The sequence below is a fragment of the Crassostrea angulata genome, chromosome 2, assembly GCF_025612915.1.
Source record: "Crassostrea angulata isolate pt1a10 chromosome 2, ASM2561291v2, whole genome shotgun sequence".
In the NCBI taxonomy this organism is placed as follows: Eukaryota; Metazoa; Mollusca; class Bivalvia; order Ostreida; family Ostreidae; genus Magallana; species Magallana angulata.
Window position 1 is genome coordinate 23858708 of NC_069112.1, and position 20828 is coordinate 23879535.

The window sequence follows — 20828 nt, forward strand, 5'->3', positions numbered from 1 at the left end:
ATGTTTACTTTAAACCGGTTTCTATTAACTTGTCGACGAACGAAAGAAAAAATGTTTGCCTATACACATATATAAACCTTATTGATGATATCTTATACAAAAAGAATAATTCATAAAAGATTTCCATTATAACGATATGAAATCGTTTAAAAGCATTTGCATTTATTGGAAATATGAAAAACGTCTAACCACTTTAGTTCTTTGAAATAAATTGATTATGGATATAATGGTAATCTATTATACTGTCTTCTTAATGGAGTTGAAGGATTGATTTCTGTATCATATTCATATTGATGGATCTTAGTTGGTTCAGGCTTAGTGTATGTAAGCAATGTTATATCAAAATTGTATCAATTAAGAAACGGCGCATTAAAAGCATAAACAGCTTTATCGATATTCTGTGTATTTCAATCAAAGATAGCTGAAGATTGGAGATTTGGAATGTAACAGTGCTCGACTTATATGAAAAAAGTGATTAATCATTACGGATGATTGTGCTATATGAGTCAACACTTTTAAAACAATCAATTTCTACTGCATTTATTTACCTTTCCATCAAATGCTTGGTCATAAAAGAATCGCGCATAACTCTGAATAAAATATTCATTTTATCAATCGTACTAAAGTTATCCCATGGGTAGTCATTCCTAGGCATACAAAACAACGCGTATCATCAAAAAGACCATTAACAAGGAAATCGGGAATAAGATGTCCTAGTTTCCCCAATCTCCCATTTTACATTTGACACACACAAAATTGTTTTGGTTTGATATCTTATGGTAATCGGTTAAATATTTCGTAAGGAAATATCCAAAAGGTAATTCCTTTATTTTAAACAAAATATCTGTGTCGCGTTTCTTTTCTTTTTGAATTCATAGGAACATTCTTTATAGGCCAATCATGTTAACATATAATAATTTTAATAAATGTTGTTAGAATATATCCACTATAAAAATTCGCAAGTTCTGCAAAAATAAAAAAAATAGATTTCGAAAATTAAATCTTAAATATTTTTGAAGACAATTATGTGCACTAGTCTTTTATAGATCCACGGAATAAGTATTTGTTATGAATATCTTAATATATTTTAAAACACATTGTCTCATTTTGCAATCAATAACATAAATTCAACAGAGATATAATGACTATTTACTGAATGAAACAAAGGCTCGCAAAGTTTACAATAAATTGAATATATAAATTAAAACAAGTTCAATCATCCTAACAGAACAATCTATTGATAAAAAAAATGATCTTAAGGGAGGATTAAATGTATTCAAACTACTTGCTTAATAGTGACTTGCAACATAAAAAATTCATATGTGATATACAACTGTACATATGTGATTATAAATTTACTATTCATATTATTATGATACAAATTATAGCATGATGTAGGCATTGCTAATTTATTTTTTTTTAAAATACATATCATGACAATATATGTCTAGTAAATATGCTTTTTTAAACATCTATCTAATTGATACATTTGCCTCAAAACAATACTTACATGGTTCAACAAAATAGCTAAATAGTTTCATTTTTAAGTGACAGACAGATAGAAGGATTGGTACAATCTTTGAACACAGGGAACACTAAACCTTGCGATTTATCGAACAGTGTTCTTATGGTAACTGTATATGGCTGATTATCGAATGTACTCGCACGAATAGTGAAATGTACTGCTGCTCAAGGAATCTTCATAGTATAGATCTGTACTATCTTGGACGTGGGCTCGGACGTGTACCTCAGATTGATATCCGCTCATTTCGCTATGGCATAAAATTGGCATGCGAGAACCGTCATGAAACTGCCACTGACCATTGACCTTGATTGATTCTATCCACACTTGAATGTGTGAATTGTTGGCAATTGGCACTATATATAAAATAATCAAAAATGCTTAATTTTACCAATCAAATGACGAAAAAAATAAAACGGGTTAGATAGTATGTCCTTACATATAACATTCTGTTTTGGGGAATAAAGAATCAATATAATTACGTAAACAGTTGCAGTATTTATGTAAGATTTTGTCTTTAATGCTTTTTAAATACGAAAAAGTATAAACAGATTAAACCTCAAAACATCACAGAAGTATAAAAATGTCCTTTAACATTTTTAACTTAATTTTTTTAAATATATCTTAATAGAAGATCAATATTACTTTTTGAACCAGTATTAGCGATATAAACACTGATTTGTCTTCAACTCGATGATTCGGAAGCCGGCACGAGTAATTCCGTGAACTCGCCTTCGGTTTACAAATATTGTAAATCAATATAAGCGTTAAAAACAATAGAGAATTAAGTGCGGTATTAATAGTGTCAGATTTGTATTCATTTAAAGACGTAGCTAACATCACTATTATTATTTGATTGAGATGCTAAAATGATATATATATATATATATATATATATATATATATATATATATATATATATATATATATATATATATATATATATATTGTTCGTTATAATGAATAGATTCATTAGTAAGACACATTAGGTTTTCAAACATATGATCATACAACTTGTTTTGTACTCAATTGTACTCTAGTCAACAATATATATATATATATATATATATATATATATATATATATATATATATATATATATATATATATATATATATATATATATATATATATTAAAATTTGTATGAAGTTAGATAAGTGATATCAAGAAATATTTTTATTAAATTACAAAATTAAAATCAGATATCATTTTTAAGCTCTTTTAAACAGATGTTGCTTTTTTCTGAAGTCTACTCCCGTCTTTAACGAATATTTATTTTGTAATCGAGAAATGATAAACAAAATTATTTAGTTGTATAAAAATACAATGATTTCAACAATATAAACATACCAAGGTAGTCCTTAAATACGTTGAACTTTTCCTGGGAATCAATCTTGATGAGATCGGCACCGTTCGCCTGACAAAGGGCTCTAGCTGATTCATATGTGACTGGTACTGGGAAATACTTCAAACATATTTGGTATGGCATCACGTCGTAACTCACATAACCGTTAGCACAGGGTACTAAAAATTAAAGAAAAAAAATCAATCGTAAACATTTCCTTTGTTTTGCAGAATATATTGTTGTTTTATGCCCGTTCTCATATGATAGTTAAAAGGGTTGAAGAAAACTGTGATTAAACATATCCCTCTACAGTTTGTATTCTTGCCGAAAGTCATTTTTTCATTATTTTTACTTAAAGTGATTTAAAACCGTGTATTGACTTGATGATTTGATAGCAAATGGTTTGAAAGCAATTACTTTTCACTTAAAACAATAACAGATAACCATAACTTATCAAATTAAACTTCATGTTGATAAAATGGGAATTTTGTATTACATGTTGTTGTGAATTCAACACTAATTTTTTTTTTTTATTCTATAAGTAAATAAATATTAGTAACACTAGACTTTAACCCGTACGTGCACGGGTTGACATTGCATATGACATCGGACATTTACGAAATAGGTACATCGACACACCGTATTGGTGACATTTACATATCCAAGCTTTAAGACTACAATAGTGCTTTTTATTTCACTACACTCTGCTTAGTTAGAATAATCTAACTGTGTCTCGGAACAGGCCTTAACCACAGTTTATATACCTCCCATATACCCGTTAAGTAGCAAAAAAAATTCAGAATCGCTTCGAAACGATTTTGGAGAAAATTAATGAGGCTGCATTGAAAATAACAGTCAAATTTCCATCTAAAATTTTTATTAAATTTAATGAGGAATTCAACACTTTTTCACCAACGTTTTTTACTCGCTTCGAATTTACACAACTTGTTGACATTCGGAACTCTTGGGGTATTTCATTTTAAATGCACTGAATTAGAGTTATCTCCCGTTTTCTTTGATGAACAGAATGAAAGACACATTTTCAATGAAAAATTACACCTACTTGTTATATCCTTTCTGAGTTTATCCATGCAAATGTGATATTGTGGAAACATAAAATAAAGAGCCTCCCGTGATTTAGCATGAATGTAATGCACATTTGCAGGATTGTAAAATTAAAAAAATCAGATAATTTCTGGATTTTTAAAAGGAATTTTCGTTGATTATTAATTGGCGAAGCTTGATTGAGAAAAAATAAAAACAAATTGGTAATCTTCATGTACCAATGATGTTTAAGATAAATAAAACAAAAGACAGTACTCTTCCGATTTCTCAGTATTAAAGGCCAAGAATTTAATATTAATAGTAGTATAGATTGAAGCTCAATGTCAATTGACAAAGTCACGGAAATGTTCAATAGGAGAAAAGTATTACAATGTACTCCTAATACCTTGTCCTCCTAGTTCCTTAGAGTTTAACAGAACCGAATCATTATTTAAATAGCAACGTTATTTTTTTTACATCTATTAGCAAGAATAAGTCTCAATCAAACCACCTATTAAAAAAAACATATCTTCACGAAATTGTTTACATTCCAGCAAAATCATCTTAATTCTATTAGAAGAAAAACTAAAGTGTAACGAACAAAATATTATGTAAATGCAATTTCAATAAATCGAATTAAAATTCAAGCCGCCAACTTTACCTCTAATGATAAACTGGATTTTTCTATCTATATAATACTGTTTATGATATGATGTTTCCAAAGAACTGCGAACGCTAACGCCCGTTTCCCGCCTACATTTTACATCCAAATATTTCGGAATTTCTGTCAGATATTCAAAATCTAAGTTTTCTACTAAAAAGTATAATCAAATCCTGATCAATTTATATCAAAATAAAATTTGTAATTAATTAATTTATTTTTTTTAAAAAGTTTTGCCAACGCAGGGTCTTAAAATTTCATTGAAATCAGTCTCTATGAGTGAGGAAAATATTATTTAGCGGCCAGTATGTGCATAAAAACTTAATAATAACATATAAACGAGATATATTAAAGTAAAATTTCATTTTAATTCATATCTGTTAATTATTTTTCGAAAATTTACAAAGCAAAATTCTTTTTTTAGAATGTATTTCGGTCTTTAGACATATGACCCCCCCCCGTGAAACAACAAACCCTTTGGTAAAAATATGCTAAATAACAATAATTAAAACCCCTCCAAAGGTTTCACGGGGGGGGGGGGGGGGGAATGTTTTAAAAAATATTTCTTTTTTCCGTTATTTTCTATTATGAAATGAGCTATTTTAACCCAAAATACAAAGTTATCTCTCTTTGTTTCACAAAATCATTTATGAAAATATACATAAATGTTTACATTATTAAAAAAAAGAAATTAATTAGACAACTTCCAAAAAATGACTTTCAGTTAGGTGGCTAGACAATGCTATCGTTCGCAGTCTTTTGTGAGAGGGAGGAAAAGGGATCTTCTGAGATTTTAAATTTCTTTATTGAGTAAATTTGTTTTCCTAAAATTATTTGTATGAATGCAAATACTAGTAAAAAGATTAAATGCTGCAATTTGTTGAAGAAGACTTACACAATATGTTCATACGAAAAAAAAATTACTTACATGTACGTCGAACATACGATTTCCAGTTCGGACCACTTATGTCATCCCCAGTGATATCACTGCAACACATACATGTGTTTGTAGAATCATCATGGCTGATCATGACAATCGTATTCGTTGTATCAATGCAACGGTGCAGACATTCGCTCTCGCTAATTAAGGTCTTCCGTTTTCAACGGAAGACCTTGTACTGATTCTGTTGGTAATTCTTTTTATTCTTTTTTTTCTTCTAGACGTTTTTTAAAACTCAAATATCTTGCTTGTTTATTGTCCTATAAAGTTCAAATTTTCAGAGCATATTGGTAGTTACTATTTCTCAATATCTAAGGAAAATCGTTGAAATCGACACTTCCGGTACCGAGTTATTCCCCTTTTTCCCAAAAATGAAGGCATTCTTGTGCACGCAAAGGCTCTGAAACCGCTCACAGCATGTGTTAAAAAGTCACAAATCTTAAAAATAGAGAGTTTGAACGTTGTCCTCCGAGTTTTGTTTTTACAATTTTCCTCCTTTAAAGTTTCAAAAAATTAATTTGAATTTGTGTTTCAAAAAATGCTGATTTTTGGTTGTGTTTTTGTTATGTAGCTCTTTAGTTTAAAAATTTCTCTAAACACATATAGAACAAAATATGTGCAAAATATCAAGGGCTTTCACTTGACACCATTGAAAAAGGGCTGGCTCCTTAAATTAGGGGCCTAGAGCCCTTAAAAGTCTTCGCTTTATAGCTCAAAAATAGTTAATATTTCGCTATAGCTGTCGATAGAAAAGTTGTTCATTATTGTGTTATCAATGTCGTTACAAAATTATTTTGTACCGGTAATGCGTAATATGAGTGTAAAAAGCTTGTCTTGTTAACATGTACCTGTATTCATTTGGCAAGTAAGCGAATCGTCTTCGTGCGCATAACGTACATAAATTAACAGCTGAAAGTGTGGATGCTTTAATTCATTTGAAAAAGTGTCTAAAAAGTATACGTGTACATGTTTTTCTTACAGCCTTTTTTTGGAGTCACCTCTGTTTAGTTCTTATAGTGGACAACCGTTAAGAAAAACAAAAACGAGAAAATATAAACGTTCTTTTTCTTTTCTAGTGAGATACATAAACTAGATTTAAAAAAAAAATAACTTCCATGAAATAGATTTGAGTCATTTTACTGCAAGCATTTCAAATCGACCTAAATTCTTAGTTGTGTGCGTCATTACATAACCCATCTCGCCCGCGGCCGAGAAAATCGATCGCCGAGGTCGCGGCTGGACTACCTAGCGGTCAGCGGTTATCTAATACACAAGAATCGCGTCTGTCATATGTGATTTTATTTAGCCGCAAACACAAGAATCGTACACAGTGAAATTAAAGCTTACTCTTCCTAATTTGAATTAAACGATAGAGTGTCAATAAGAAATCGTTCTGTTTCATCATAAAAGCAATGCCATTCTCGAACTGAAGCAGTGTCAGACAGATAGATCAACTGTGGGATTAAAGGGGGAAAAAACTTATATTAATTAGAGTTTATTCATCATACTGCAAACATTGTAAATCTTCCTGGGTTCTGAGCTCTCTATGTGTGTTTTACCTTTACGTAAGTTATCCGATCCCTCATCCGCGGCCGAGGAAATCGGTCGCGGCTGCACTACCTAGAGGTCAGCAGTTATCTAATAACAAGATATATATACAAGAACTGTTTCAATTTTATGTTCTTAAAGTTTGTTCACCTTCAATTTATTTAATTAAACATTAGAATGTGAATTGAGAAGCCCCTCTAAAAATTGATAAAAGCGATATTATTCCAAATCAGAAACATCATCAGACATAAATCAATAGTGAATTTTAATTCTAAAATGTTCTAAAAACTATACATGTACTAATAATTTTAACCTTAAAATGATGATCACCCCTAGAACATAGCCAAGGAGATCCCGCGCGAGTGGACAAGTGATCCGCGGTAGCTTCGTGTTCTTCTACATGTACTTTATCACTCGTGCATGTTTATTGATATTTTGTACGATTCCAACTATTTGTTTATTCGAGATGTTTTATAGATATCGTAGAAAGTAGTTGACGTCTTCATAAGGTTGCACATAAAATGAGAGAGAGAGATGAGAGAGAGAGAGAGCTCAAAATTGGAAGCATTATTTAGCCGAATTTAGAAAACGAAACAGTCCCCTAGCGTTCAAGGCAGGATATAAAAAATCAAATATCAAATTAACACATGCGGTAGAGACAATTGCAACTTCTCTGGCCTTTCCGGCAAGTTTGGAACAACACCTTGAGTGTATTAACATAACCGGATGTTAGAATTTTATACAAAATGGAGTCGCTTCCCATTAAAAAAAAGTCATGTATGTCGTTTCTGACCCGAGAAGTTGCGATTGGCGGTAGAGGCTGACACGATAAAAGAATTGTCCAGAATTGAGGAATTTAGTGATTATTTTTAGAATGTTTACATGAGTTTTTAAACAAGATTTGTTTAGATTTTATCGGTTTCATGATCACAGTGCAAGGGCTTTATTTTTTTCAAAATGTGGCGAAGACCTATTTTTGGCGACTACTTAACATGTGTACATTTTTCTCCTCAATGTATGTCACTTTCCCACCCGTGTGTTTATTCGGTCAGTCTATGCTAATAAGTCAATCCGCTCCACGTGCGACCGAAAATCTCCTGTCGCGTCAGCGCACATAGCTCAGAATATTGCCCCCGGGCTGCAGATCAGCAATTATTGATAAATAATTGAGTAACATTTGGAAGGGTGCTTTCACTGCAGCGGTCAATTGTTAAACAATAAGTGTCTAAATATTCGATGCCAATCAACCTCACATTAAAGGTGCGATATCGTAATCTGAGAATGTGGCTAAACAATTAACCTGTTGAACACGCTAAACTTCTATAGTTGTGAACAGAATAAAATATATATTATCAGAGACATAAATAACTTAATAAGTTATTTATGTCTCTGGGTTTATAAGTTAACAGTTTTAAGTCAAAGATTAAATAAAATTTGTTCTCAGGATTAGAATGATTAGTAATGATATACGACTACAGTAAGCAATAAAGTCGGTCGATCGTTATTAAATCATCAGAGTACTGCAAGTGTCGACAGTTTCTTATTTTTTTAAAATAATTGTAGTAGTTCAATTGACTTGCAGACTATAATATAGCGACTTTTCTGCCTCCCAAAAATGTATGCATTTAATTGCGATAGATATTTGTTCTTGGGGATTTTACTTATTGTTACATGTATATGCACATTGATAGAAAAAATCATTGAAGTTGTGTAGTATGAGGTTGTCATGCAGATTAAGTGACCTAAAACTCAGCGGAATATTTTATTTTTCATCTAGCTTGTCAAAATGGGAGATTGTTAACTTGTAGTTTGTTAACTCTGAAAAAGTCTAGAACAGAAGAAATAAAGTCTTTATAGCTTTCGCTACATCTTCTTATTTATGTGTACGCGTACATAAAGCTATTTTAGTTTTTTTTTGTATAATAAGTGTTGTTTTTCCTTACGTTAAATTTAAATCTACAGAAATTCATTATCTACATGTAACATCTCAAAAGCTTTGATAGCTTACCGCTTGGAAATCATTTAGTGATGCAAATTGACAAATGCCCATGAAAAGACATTATTGGACCCCAAGGGTTTCTTATCCTTTCCGACGATGATGAGAAGAACTCAAATGTGCATACAAATCATACATTTACATGTATATTTATATGTGATGTGATAGAAATAACTGAAAAATATAGGGTTTTTTTGTGCCGCACAAAACGGGCGAAAAGGATTTTTATACCCCACGAAAATAAATTAAGGGGGGGAGGGTAAATAAAAATCACCTTGCCCGTCCGTACGTCATGTCCGGTCTATATCTTTCTGATGGAGAAACATTGGAAGTGTTCTTACTTTATATAAATATTACTCATTACCTGACGAAGCGTCATGACCTAAACCCAAGGTCATTTGGACAAAGTAAAGGTCACTGGCAGGAAAAGTGCAAAATTTGTTTCTGGTCCACTTTGGAACTTCTTACTTCACACAAAGATTGCTTATGACCTGAGGGTGTGTAATGATTTGTCCCCAAGTCATTTAAGGAGAAACATTGGGAGTTTCTATTTCATGTAAAGATTCCTGATGACCGATGATGTGTCATGAACTTGACCCAGGGTCAGTTGCGCAAGTTCAAAGTCATATTAAACATATGTCATATCTTGTATTAATGGAAATGAGTAAAAGCTAGAGTTTGACATAAAGATTACTTGTGACCTGTAAATATACCCTGCCTTGTCTGACTCACTAAAGAAAACGAACCATCCATTATTCTCTAATAGAGAAATACGTGAGTAATGACTTCTTTCTTAGCGGGGATATCATTTGTGAGCTTGCTAACAGTACCTTTTAGATGGTCCAGTGGAAGCAATGCCCCCTTTCTCTCAACCAAAATTTCCCTTAAGTTAACGCTTAGAAAATTTCCCCCAACGCCACATCCACACTTTTATTATAATTAAATTAATTATATACATGTACATAAAAATGATGTAATTTTTAAAGTTATCCTAAACTTAAAGTAAGTTAAACGAAGAACTTGCCTGGTATGAAAATATTACTTTGCAATTGAGTCTCGTTTTCGATTTCTTGAACTTACTATTATCATATTGATAATCCAGTATCATTAAAAACCATTTCCCTTCTCCTTACACTCGCCAGGTTCTGATAGACCTGTATCAATAACAGATTATTTCCACTTGACCTCCACATTTGCATACAATCTAAATAAACACCTACTTAGCAAAGATATGCCTTTATCTGTTTAATGAGTGGTACAATACTCAATCTAGAGGTTACATAGAAAACAGGCATGAATTATTTTTTTTGGTCTCCATTTGAAAAGTTCCAATCAATTTTCTAAAGCTCTAATTGGTAAGAAGAAATGGTCGTGTAAAGATGACCTTTTATCAATACAGGGTCTGTCAGGCTCTGACAAGTGTCAGGAGAAGGAGGTGTTTTAATCAAACTGATGGACAATCCTTTCGCGACACGAAGTTGCGACGGAAGACCTACTCGTTGCTTTGCAACGAGCTCGGCTCTAGTTTCATTCTGAATTTTGTTACACGAAGATTTCGGATATTCCTTTGTTTTGATACCATAAAAAGTTTTAATGGCAGTTGCTTCAATGCATATATGAAGAACCAGAAATATCACGCGAGATGCCGTTGGTAACATATCTTTATTCTTGGTGTACCATTTTAAAGGGAAAATTTACGCAATGAGCCGCTGCTGTTCAAAGTTAAGTTTCATACTGATAGGAATGTGTGTATAATTGTATGAGAAACTGTAAAACAGCACGTGTTTTAGAAAAAAAGAGCAATATATAGGATATATATTCTTGTAATGGTAATTTTGTCTTGTCTTGTAATTGCATGATTTTCTATTCTGTTTGGACGTTTAAATTTTTATTGACTAATTGCTTTGATGGAAAAAATTCCATTGACTTATTTTTCTAATAGTTATGGAAAACCAATTATAATGTTGTATATATTAATGGTTAATCGGTCTTTAATGTTTCAAAATTATCACGGCGCATCATACCAAAGTATTTTCCATTGACTTAACTTGATAATATTCATGTAAAATTAATTAAATTGCTGTATATAATGGAAGGTAAAGTGGTCTCTAATGTTTCATAATTATCCCAGCTCATCATATCGAATCCAGGTAAACAATTAACATGAACACAATGTTCTGGTAGCAAATGGCATGACATTATTAGTATTAATATCTTGAAGTTATATATCTCTCTACATATATTATTTACAGTTCAGCATTAAAACAATCAATACCTATTGATTAACTTTGACGAGATTCTTCTTTTTAGACGAAACCATGGTTTGAAGAGGTACTAAAGATCTAAAGTTCTAACTACTCAAAAAAAAAATTAAAAATATCAAATTGTCAACCACCTCAAAAATCCATAAAACGAAATACAAATTCAAAGCAGAGCAACACGGACCTATAAAAATATAGAGGTAGGATCAGTTGCCATGGAGCAGTGGGCATCCTCAGCTGACTGGTCACTCCGCCGTGCGCTCTTTGTCGTAAAAACGGAAAACTCCGTAGACAATAAGGTGATTAATTATGGTCTAACCATTAGTGTGTAAAACATTAGTCAGCATGTGACCCAGTGAAAGATTGTATTCACTGATGATATCGTTGTATCGATAATAGAACTTATGAAAAGATGACCGCAAAAGACTGTTGATAGTCATGTTTAATTAACTTGTTTGTCAGTAGCTTGCCTCGCCTTAGAAACAGTTTATACGAAGGCTCTTTCGTATCCAATTGACTGAGAGACAAAAACACCAAATGCAGGTGATAAAGGAATATTGCTACATAACTAAGTAAAGTTGACTATAGAACAATTGAAGTCATAACGTTTATCATAAATTTTTGTTGTAAGGTTACATTCAATGTCCATTTCCAGTAAGATATCTAAATATGAAACAGATGACACAGACTCTGCGGTCTCTTTTATTTCAGGTTCACTGTCACTGGGATATATCGAGTCGACGTAAGTATGGAAATAACAATTGGTAATTGATAATACGTCGTCGACATACCGGAATGTTGAGTTGAAGGCCACAACAAGTGATTTATTTTTTTCCAGATACAAGTTTTTGAATAAATTCTGCGTCAAAAGAGTACAAAAATAGTTCTGCTAACAATGTGTTACAATTGGTACCCATGGGAATTTCAACAGATTGTTGGAAGACTTGATATCCAAAACCTACATAGATGTTGTCCATCTAAATCTCAAGCATCTTTTTTAATTTCAACTTCAGAGTGCTTGTGTGTGCAATCAGAATGCTTTTTAACAACATATTTTTTTAGATTTCCAAATACAAGGTAAGCACATATATCACATTATCACGAATACCACATAACGTCAGAGGTTTCTATTCGTTAAAAAACAAAAAACAAAATACTGACATGTAGGGAGAATGTCTTGTTTAAAGATGATTTGCAACAGAAGCAAATTATATATTTGCACGTCTGCTATGTAAACTAATATGATACAGGTTTTAGCATGGTTTAAGTATTATTGATTCGAGCAATTTTTTTCATTATTTTTTTCCATACAAAAAAATCAAAACGGATTGTGTCAAATCAATATTTTTTCGAAATATTCATTTCAAAGAAATGCTTTCTTGGCGGAACCAAAAATATATTTTCTTTTGTTTAAATAAGAGAAAGACGAACATAAGGCCAAACACGTTGGACTGCGCGGGCAATTAAAATTTCAATATCTCGTTTTTTTGGTAGCTGTATATGTTCGACAATTGACTGTACTCGCACGAATAATGAAATAAATCTTCGTTCACGCCATCTTGATAGTAGAGATTTGTACTATATTGTACACGGGCCCGGACATGTACTTCTTCCGGTCCTCTGCTCATTTCGATATGGCATACCTGTGGCATCAGAGAACTGTCATGAAACTGCCACTGACCATTGACCTTTATTGATTCTATCCACACTTGACTGAGTGTATTCATGGCAATCTGCACAATATTAAAATAATTGAAAATGATTATATTTTCAAATGTATGATGTATATAGAAAGGGTTACAATTACTTGATTGATTTAACGAACAAGATAGTTTGCCCTCATATGATAATTGCTATTTGTTTAGAATGACAAATGATAAATATGACGTAGCTTTGACATCTATATAAAGATGATTGATTCCCGCTAAAAGAAATCAGGTTAAAAGAAATATATATTGTTGTTCTTAAAGATTAATTTGTTCTGTATGACTATGATTTCACAAGTAGAACATAGCATTTTCATACTGCATGTACTGAAAGAGCTTTTAGTTCTACCTGAAAAAGATGGTTAAAATTCCTAACTAAAAGTATATCACATGTAATATAGTGATAGTATGAATGAAATTATTTGACATGCATGTTTTAATTTACAGATGCTATTATATACAACATTTCCCATTGAGGTATTTAATGTGTTGGTCAATGTTTTGGAGAGGATGGGTCCATTTAACTATTTTAGTGGATGGACAGTACAAGGATTTAGTACTAGTGACCAACTTCTTATGACCCTTATGACATTGCGTCGGAATCTCAGGGATCTAGATTTGGCGGACAGATTCAACACCACCAAATCTACAGTATCCAATATCTTCAATGCATATGTTGCAGCACTTCATGTAATTTTATTCGACGGAGTGATGAAAACTGTAGGAATACCTTCCCAGTTGAAGTGCAAAGGATCAATGCCAAAATCATTTGAGGAGTTCTCCTCGGCAAGAATCGCTATGGATGCCACAGAGATTACCCAGGATGTACCATCAAATATGAACAGCCAATATCTTATAGCTTATAGCAACTTAAAAAGTCGCCATACAGCAAAGGCTGTTACTTGTGTAGCACCAAATGGGGCACTTGTGTATTGTTCCGAACTATATTCTGGTTCCACCTCTGATGCTGCCATGGTCGATCATTGTGGAGTCTTGGATACGTTGAAGCCAGGGGACATGATCCTTGCAGATAAGGGGTATAACATTTTCGACAAACTTCCATCATGTGTAACATTAAACATACTACTTTTCCTTTCATCAAAATATCATTTTACAAAGGAAAAAGCAGAGTTATGTTACAAGACTGGGAGAAGTTGAATTAACAGCCATACGCACGTATGTATAACTGTAGAGATCGAAAGATCAAGTTTTACAAATGATATGGATGTAATTATAGATAATTATAAGAAGAAGTTTGAAAAAATTGTTTGGTGTTTATAAAAAAAATTTGAAAAGGAGTTATGCGATATAAAATCGATCAGTCGGTCGGTACACACTAAGCAAAGTTGGGGCAGAATATAGTGGCAATATATTGTTTACATATAATGTACAGTCCAATTATGCATTTTAGGTCAGCACCCATTCAAAATTTACATATTTTGCTGCATATATATTACACAGGTAATAGTTAACATATTTTTTTTTTGAGTGAATACATGTTACTTCTCAACCGCTCTTCCATATTCTCCGCTATTTTCAAATAGCTTAGCAACATAGTGAACATAACACTCAAACCTGGTCGGACAGCTTTATCAAAGACGGTTTGAAAAAAATAAGGTTACGTATAGACGTGTGGAAAAGATGTGAATAATTATAATATTCATGGTTATCAAGAATATTTACTTTCGGAAAAAGTAATAATCATTCAGAAATGTAGTGAGTTTAAGAGTGGATTTTAAAAACAGTGTTTTCAATTTTTATTTAGCAATTCGGAATTACAATAATAATCTTGTGCGCAAAGCAAATAATTTGTTTTAAATCTTAATTACAATGTTTGAAATAATAAGTTCATAAGAGTAATTCATATATAATTTATAGGACACAGTACATTGGCGTCGGAAGCAAATCGAAAGTGTGGGTGGGGGGGGGGGGGGCTAGACTAATCTTCAAAAATCAAAAAAAAAAAAATATTCCCCAAATCATGAAAATCCTAATCCGTGGGAAGGGGGGGGGGGGGACCTTTAGTTCCAAAACAAATTCTTAGCTACCAATTTTTTTTCCCAAATCATAGAATTCCTAATCCGTGTGTGTGTGTGGGGGGGGGGGGGGGGCAAGTATACTTTTCCCATCTTTTCAAGGTAATCTTCCGAACAGTTATCATTGCTGCGAGATAAAGTGTGTGTGTGCGGGGGGGGGGGGGGGGGCTGAAGCCTCTATAATGCTATGTGCCTATTGGATAGGTTTTACTTTGCAAAAAAAGTGGGGGGGGGGCTTTGAATTCTTCAGAATTGGGTGGCATTAAACAAAACTGTAAATGCGGACAGCGTATTTTTCAAAGTTTGAGAATTCAGTAATTTTTGATCATATATTTAATGTAAGAGAAATGGAAAAAGATGTGAAAGATGCGTATATCATGGGTTCTATTAATACGGCCTCGTCTGCTTTCACCCGAAAAGGTTTAAGATCTCGAAATTTGTACCACTATAGTTTTAAACATGAGGAAATTTGTAGATCAGCTTTCCAAAGTTTGTTTGATGTTGGGAAGAAGTCTCTTCCCAATATTTTGAAACATTATTCTGAAAAGGGTGCAGTTCCTAGACAACATGGAAATCTAGGAAGGAAACCCAAACACGCAGTCAATTTTGATGATGCACAGCGAGTTGTATATTTTATCATTGGCTACGCCGAGGAACATGGTCTACCCCAGCCTGCGGCCCTCAGAGGTAGGGATGACGAGCCTCCAATATTTCTCCCCATGTGACTCCTCAAAGAATGGAATTCACAGTTTATACAAGCAGCATGCAAAACAGATGATGTTTGGAAAGTGGAGTACCACACATTCACTAACATTTGGACCTCCTGCTGTTCCCACATAAAGATATGTGGTCCACGCTTTGACGTTTGTCACAGGTGTGAACTGCTGAGGAAGCAGGTGCTTGACGCATGCATGGAAGAAGAGAAATTGACGGCTCTAAATGAATTTCAAGCTCAAATTGATGTAGCGCAAAAGGAAAGAGATATCTACAAGAAAATTGTAAAAGACTCGCTAGAAGGATTACAAAATGCAGATAGACAGGGACACCACATACCGCCCTTATATATCCTCTGATTTTACCAAAGTTCACTACACATTTGATTTTAGCCAAAATGTTGCTTTACCTCATCATGCTCGGCAAATGGGACCGCTTTTTTTTCTCAGTTTAAAGAAAGTACATATATTCGGTTTTCGTGTTGACGATATACCTACACAATATAATTACTTGATAGGGGAAAATGAGACGCTTGGATTAGATGGTACGGGATCTCATTGGCCAAACACAGTTATCTCCTTGGTGCATCATGGCCTTAACACATATGGCTATGGTGAAAAAGAGTGCTTGCTTCATGCTGATAATTGTGCAGGTATTTTCTATCATTCTCTATCTCCTCTCTCTCTCTCTCTTTCTCTCTCTCTCTCCATTTGAAAATTTTAGAGAGAATATATCTTTTCTCGCCTTTTGTCTCATGTTAAAAAACGATGTAACAATTTCTTTTCAGGTCAAAACAAGAACAAATTTGTAATCGCTTATTTGGCATGGCGAGTGATCACTGGATTGCACCATCAAATTACGTATTTGATGCAGGTAGTTGGCTATACACCATGTTTGTTTGATGCAGGTTTTGCACGTGCCAAAAAAGCTGTTCCGTCGATTGGATTGTGACAGTGTGAGAGAACTTCAGCAAGTCTTTGAGCGTTCGTCTTCAACAAATAAAGGAATTCTATATGAAAGTGGAGGAGACACTTCTACGTGGAAGTACTACAACTGGTAAGAGTTTTTGGAACAATTTTTCACCTCTTTGCCTGGTATATCTAAATACCCTTCGTTTTGATTTTGTGCTGACCACGCAGGATTTGTTTTCGTTAAGGAAAATAGTGATGCAATGGAAAAAAGAATTAAGATAATTAAACCCTCTGGACTTCCTGGAAAATTTCCCACAGAGCTAACACCTCCTTGATTGTCCAGGGAAAGAACTCAGTATCTTTTCAAAAAAGTTAGACCGTTTGTACGACCAAGATGTCAAGATCAATTCAACTATTAAACTCCATCAATAATCAATTGAATAACTACGTTTTATTTATGTTTGTGTATCTTATCGAATATTTTAAAAGTGTATTTTAGCATATTTAAGTGGCTTTTATAAGTAATTTATGAATCACTCTAATAATATGTTCATTTGTACGATGTGATTAGCAAAAGTCAAAGACATCTTTTATATAGCAATGCCGATTATCTCAACAATTTTAACAATTTTGACGTCAAAATAAACAGCACGCAATGTCGACGTCATGATGAAACAAAAGGCCATCATTCAGCCTAAAATTGAAGTTTTAATTTTCAAGATAAAAATATAATTTTAACATATTCTGTTTTCACATTTTTTCTTACATTATAAGCAATCAAAATATAATTTTGTGATTTGTATGTCATAAGACCCTTTTTCTCATACACTGTCTCATTTATTAATGCCTAAAAGTTCAAAAGATTTTATAATGTAAACATTTTAAAACACCTCTTCTATTTTGTCAAATGATGAACACTGGTGTTGGAAATACTAATCTGGGGCAGAGTGTAGATACATGCAGCACTTGTTAAACTTTTGCTGTACACAACTAAATGAATGATAATGTGTAGTTAAGGTCACTTTTACACATTGTGAACTGACACATGCTGATGTTTGCTTTTATCATAAGTTGTGAAAAGAATGAAACAGTTAAACAGAATGAATTGTTTTGTCTAAAGTAATTTAATGTACCAATAGGTAAACAAGTGTAAAGCTGACAATGTGACAGCAAACCGGGTTTTCTTTTATTTGAACTGTATCCATAATCTATGTCAATCCCTGAATTGATAAACACTACCAACCGTATCCAGTGAAATGGAGTACCCAACATGCAATATTTAGCCAAAAAATGACTAAGTTCAACAGCTTGTATTTTTTTCATAAATTATCAGATATCAAAATCCTAGCAAAATTCACACCTCTAATATATATGTACAATTGATCTGCAACAGAACAACTTCTTATCTTGAAAACTGTAGGAGTACCCTATATTCAATATTTTGTCAAAAAATGATTAAGTTCAAAAGCCAGTATTTTTTTCATAAATTTCCAGAAATCAAAATTCTAGTAATATGCACATCTCTGATATATGTACAATTGATCTGCAAAATAACAGCTTCCTATATTGAAAACTGTAGGAGGAGTTATCCGTACAATGAGGGTAATTTTTTGGAAGCCGCACGCCCGCCCGCCATTTTCACCATTTTAATAACCGGATTTTTCCGTTGGAAAACCCGGTTAATAAACAGTAAATAGAAAATTTCTGAATTACAGTCTGCCAAGTTTTTAATTAAGAGAGGGTAAAAAAAAAACATTGAAATAAAATTAAATCATGCTTTTCAAATGGCATTCCCATGAGTCATCTCTAAGAATGCGAATAACTTCCATACTGACTGGTGTCCAAACCACGAAATCACAACATGAAGTTCCTGTTAGATAAAGTTGGCCTTGAACTTGATGCCAATAGTCATGGCTGTCTTTGAGACGCAAAGTGCCCTCAGAGTCACACTCTAAAATATTTAAAAAAATATGAAAGAAAAACTCACAAGAGCTAAAAATTACTAGGTTTCATTAACACAAACCTAAGGATGGGTTATTGGTAACATACAGTATTTAATTTTAACCTCAACATAATGAATGTTTTTTATGTTAATCTTGCTAATCAATCTCTGAACCTACCTAGAAAAAAATCTTTCAAGACTGCACAAGCATCATTTATGGACATTGCTCTTGCTGAAAACTGACATTTCACCTCTAAAATTGCTGGTGATGCTGTAAGTTTACTTTGAAGGTGGACATTCATATTACACGTTTCGGGATCACCCTGGACAAATCCATCAGGAGAAGCCCCAAGAACTCCTGATTCATGGAGTCAAATACCTTTAATTGAAAGTAAAATAAAATGTTTCATAAACTGTATAATAAATTTGTTTTGTATCACATAATTAAAAAAAAATGATTCAATCAATAATAATGATTCAAATGAACATTGAAGATGAATGGGTTTTATGCCAAGATTTGAGTTTGATAGTATAAATGTTTACCTGTCTGCAATACAGACACCTCTGAAAGCTTCCAATAGCTATCTATTGCAACCTTTTCATGTGTCCTCACTGAATAGAAGGTCTCTCCTCAAGATTGTAAGCACTGAGTAACCTTTTCTTCAAGGATAAAGTTAGCCTAAAAATAAACAAAAAGATTCTAAATTATTTCTTATTAAAATAAAAAAAGATTTAGTTAAAAGATTACAGTTAGTTAAGAAATCAATATATGTTGAAATCAATGAGTTACCGATTTCTCCTGAAAGCTCCGAAGACTTGCCCAAAATTTGATGCAGTTATTCGTAACTTGCGAACAGCTGCTCTTAACGAATTATCTCGTTGACCTGTAGTCATCCATGCAGTCTAAATGACATTTTCCGAAGAAATAACAAGCTTATCCCTATTGCAATGAACCATACAAAATATTTATTCTTACATATTTAAAGATTGAGAGATGGAGAGAGAAAAAGAGAGCAGTATTATAATTTCATAAGTCCTCAGATATGGAGACTTGCAATGGGTATTCATGTACTCTTCACTTGTAAGCTGGTCCTCAATAAGTAATGCTGGCATTTCCTCACATTCAGGCTCTTTCGACAAAATCCAATGCATAGCTGCAAAGAGTAAATAAAGAAATTATATGGCCAACAAATGAACATGTGTAACCAATATAAGTATGTGTTACAATTATGTATATAAAAAATAAATAATATCACTTCGATAAAAAAAATTTCTCGACAATGCGTGTGTCAATTGGAATATATGTTATTAGGTTAACCATATAACAGAAAGGTGAATTATGTTGGGAGATAATTATTCCTGCATAGTTAATTTTCTTTACATATCAGTTGTTGAAATATTTATTTAATAAATGTTTCTTAAAGCTGAAGACCCACCTGTAAATATGCACGGTCACACAGGTATCTATATAAACCCTTTGATTTTAACTTGTGGTCGACATTTAGTGTTCCTTTCATGATCTTTGGATTTTATGCATTTATTTCTTTAAATATTATATGTGCATATTCTATTTGTAAATAATGGATTGACATGTTTTTTAATGTTAGTATATTCTCCTGGCTTGAAAAGAGTGTGTAAAATTTGTTAATTTCATCATGACCCAGTAGCATTGCAAGGCAAGATGCACATCCTCACGGGTGACACCTTTTCAGCGATATACTTTTAACTGATATGAGAACTGCAGCTTTTAAAGGGAATGTAGGGATAACGGTGGTAAAAGAGAAATATGGCGGACAATTAATGCATATTTACAAAAAGGTGTTCATCTTTAAAAGTTCAATAATTTTTGTTACTTGCACATGCAAACTGATAGAAACAAAGGATTTTTTTTCAAATGTATTCATATCCATGCACAACAACAATACGATATTTATGTAAAAATAAAAGGGCCTCATAAAGAGGAAACAGTTTTCCCTCAAACAGGGATACAATGATAATTGATGATCAAACCTGTAAATCTACCCAAAAGACCTAGCTGATCATACAAATATGATCTGTCGGCATCTGTCATCTCTCGTTTTAATGCTCTGAATTCACATTTTATAGAAATGATATCATTATGGTTTTTATAAATCTGATTTTGCCTAGCACTGACATTTTAACAAAAATGTATTGCATAGGTATCCATGTGATTTACCTAT

General features: G+C 32.7%; 1 protein-coding gene and 1 pseudogene across 1 annotated transcript in view; both read right to left on the minus strand.

Annotated features, from left to right (window-relative positions):
• LOC128171227 (uncharacterized) overlaps positions 1–20828 on the minus strand; it is a 230622-nt gene that overhangs the window by 43330 nt on the left and 166464 nt on the right. The window lies entirely within an intron of this gene.
• Positions 18413–19779, minus strand: LOC128171216 (uncharacterized; annotated as a pseudogene).